Raw genomic sequence first — 2,932 nt, forward strand, 5'->3', positions numbered from 1 at the left:
AATAAATTAAAAAAAAAAAAAACATTTTTTATCCTCAAAATATTAATCTACCATATAAGAAAAATTGTAGTTGTGGAAAACTTTAATATACCTTTTACTCCATTTTTGCCACATCACTAAAATGTTGTTTTTTTTAATCTTTATACACAAAAATGTTAACTTTTAATATTATAATAATATTACTACCCTTCACTATTATATAAATAAAAAAAAACCTAATTTCCTTCATTTTTTTCTCACTCTCACGTTCAGTTCCCTTTCTTTCTCAGACTGCTTTTTTCTTCCTTCTCCCTCTTCGTCTTCCTTCTCCATATTCTTCCTCCTTCATCTTCTTCTTCCATCTCCTTCTTCATTGTTATTATTGAGTTTCGGACAGGTTCCATTTTGATTTCGATTTGGTGTTTGTTGTTTCAGGTTTGGTGGTGTTGACTCACGCGGAAGGGGATGCTTAGCTGACGGTGCGGTTATCTGAACATGTTTGATTTGGTGTATGTTGTTTCAGGTTTGGTGGTGTTGATTTGGTGTTTGTTGTTTTCAGATTTAGGAGTAACTGATCTGATTCATTATCTTTGGTTCTATCTTTGACTCTCTACTCAGATCTACGAAATTATGGCAGTGGCTATGGCGTTTCCGGCGATAGGCGGTTTGACAGTGTTAAACTATAGTAGCGGCAACACGTTTTGTGACGGCGGGTGTGGTGGTTGGATTCTAAATGATTTTTGTGTGACTTTTTGGTCAGATCTGTCATGAGATTCAAAATAATAGTTATGGTTGGATTGAGATTTTAGTGTATCAAACTTTGTTAATCGGTTAGAAAGTTATGGTTTTGATTTTGTAGTTAGGGTTTTTGTGGTTGATTTTTGTGTGACTTTTTGGTCAGATCTGTCATGAGATTCAAAATGATTTTTGTGTGACTTTTTGGTCAGATCTGTCATGAGATTCAAAATAATAGTTATGGTTGGATTGAGATTTTATGGTATCAAACTCTGTTAATCGGTTAGAAAGTTATGGTTTTAATTCTGTAGTTAGGGTTTTTGTGGTTGATTTTATGATTTGGTGGTTTATTTTTCAGGTTATAGACTGGATTGATTTTTACCGGTGAGTTTTAAAGCTAACAAGATATGGGTTTTGTTTGGTTTTCTTATAAACTTAGGGTGTTGATTTTGTAGTTAGGGTTCTTAAGCTAACAACAGTCATTTTCATCAGATTTGCTAAGGTGAAGGAACAAGGTATTTTTTCCAACCATCACATTAACACTATCTCTTATGCTTTACTCTTGCATTTTTCATATTTATGTAACAACGGTTGATCATCTAGCTGGCTCTTTTAAAGAGGCACTTCGGTGACATACTTTTCAAATTGTTGCAGGTTTTGCCAGAAGGAAAAATGAGCCAGCATTATGTAAGCTGAAAACCAACTGATGACGTCGAATTAAAAGGGGATTTCATCCGCAATAACAACTCAAGATCATAACAATACTTTTCATGCTTACAATTTCTATAATAAAGGCATTCTTTCTTTCAGGCCCATTGAAAAGTTTAGATATATGAAGAAGAATATTGGCATGGTAAGCATATTAGCATTGGTTATTGTTCAACACCATCAATTTAATATCCATTATTTTTTTGTTATTCTTATGAGCATCCGTCCGGCTACTTCGTTGCTTTACTTGACTGTCGCGGTGCTGATTTTGAAGATTTCAGGATGATGGAAACCACAAAGATTATGTAAGTTTAGATTCATGTATTCAGCCACATAGATGCGGGATTTGATGGAGATATTGTTACATATAATTTGATTTTTTTTTTATATTCCTTTGTTTTGGGAGGGAAGCATTTTAATATTTTAGCGTGTCGATTTGGTTTTGTAACTGAAGCTTTAAGAGAGATCAAATGAACTGAAGCCAAATGGTTTTGTAACTGAAGCTTCAAGAGAAATGGGACTGTCAGTCATCAACAGTGCAACCATTGTGGAAACAATGCTAAAAGCTGTATGTTTTCTTAATCTTCGAAGAAGTTTAACTTATTTTTCTTCATCATTTAGTTTAGCATCATATTTTAGCGTGCCACTGATTGTTAATTTAAGTGAGGCTCTGACTCAGACGCACAAAGGGATTGGAGAGCTTTATTATATAGATGGATTTTGAACATTTCAATTCAGGGATAGAAAAGGCTAAATTACATGTAAATGAATATTCATTTACCGACCGACCATAAGATTAACCAAAAATAATACATATTTATATTTTTATATCTACAAAATTAGATGTTTTTTCTTTATTGATTTAACTTTGCTATTTGGATGTAGGTTTATGACGAATAATTCGTTGAGTGGATTGATTAAAGACTGGATACTAAGCTTCAGAATTAACATGTTAGCCTATTTCATTCAAGACTGGAAATTCGATGTCGAAGTTAATGACAACACATTGACCATAACCATTCCTGCCAAAGGTGTATATGGACCTCTTATATCAGCTATCACAGTATCACCAAGTAAGTCTTTTTTCTATAATCTTTCTTTCAACTACCATGCTATGTCGTGTTCTATAAGCATTTCTACTCGTGTTACTACTATTATGCAGAAGGTTCTTCTTCTCTTTATTGTCTACTATTTATGTTGGCTTTAGTTTCCAGTTTCTCTCATGCCCTCCCTATGACATTCTCTTTATCTCTTTTGCTCTAAGGTAATTATTTGGTTTATGGAAAATGCAGGCAGAGAGACCTCAAATGGGGCATGATAATGTGTGCGACAATCCTTCTTATCATGTCCTTCCTTGTGTTGTATCATAAGGAAGATCTGAATCATGGTTTTAAATTGCGATTCACAACCGCAATTGCGGCTGCAATATTGCTGATGCGGTAGCCTCCGCATCCGCATCGGGCCGCAATTGCGGTGTGATTTGCAATCACACATCCAACAACACTAAAAT

General features: G+C 34.2%; 1 long non-coding RNA gene across 5 annotated transcripts; it reads left to right on the forward strand.

Annotated features, from left to right (window-relative positions):
- The first annotated feature begins 241 nt into the window (after nucleotides 1-241).
- On the forward strand, nucleotides 242-2,191 carry LOC131643177 (uncharacterized). Of its 5 annotated transcripts, none has more exons than XR_009296143.1 (5): nucleotides 242-1,229; nucleotides 1,369-1,567; nucleotides 1,642-1,727; nucleotides 1,877-1,990; nucleotides 2,102-2,191. It is a non-coding gene; the product is annotated as an uncharacterized LOC131643177 (long non-coding RNA). The 5 variants fall into 5 exon arrangements; XR_009296145.1 differs by having other exon boundaries at nucleotides 242-476; nucleotides 598-1,229; nucleotides 1,369-1,727; XR_009296142.1 differs by having other exon boundaries at nucleotides 1,369-1,727.
- The last annotated feature ends 741 nt before the right edge of the window (nucleotides 2,192-2,932 follow it).

The sequence above is a fragment of the Vicia villosa genome, unplaced genomic scaffold (genome assembly GCF_029867415.1).
Source record: "Vicia villosa cultivar HV-30 ecotype Madison, WI unplaced genomic scaffold, Vvil1.0 scaffold8, whole genome shotgun sequence".
In the NCBI taxonomy this organism is placed as follows: domain Eukaryota; kingdom Viridiplantae; phylum Streptophyta; class Magnoliopsida; order Fabales; family Fabaceae; genus Vicia; species Vicia villosa.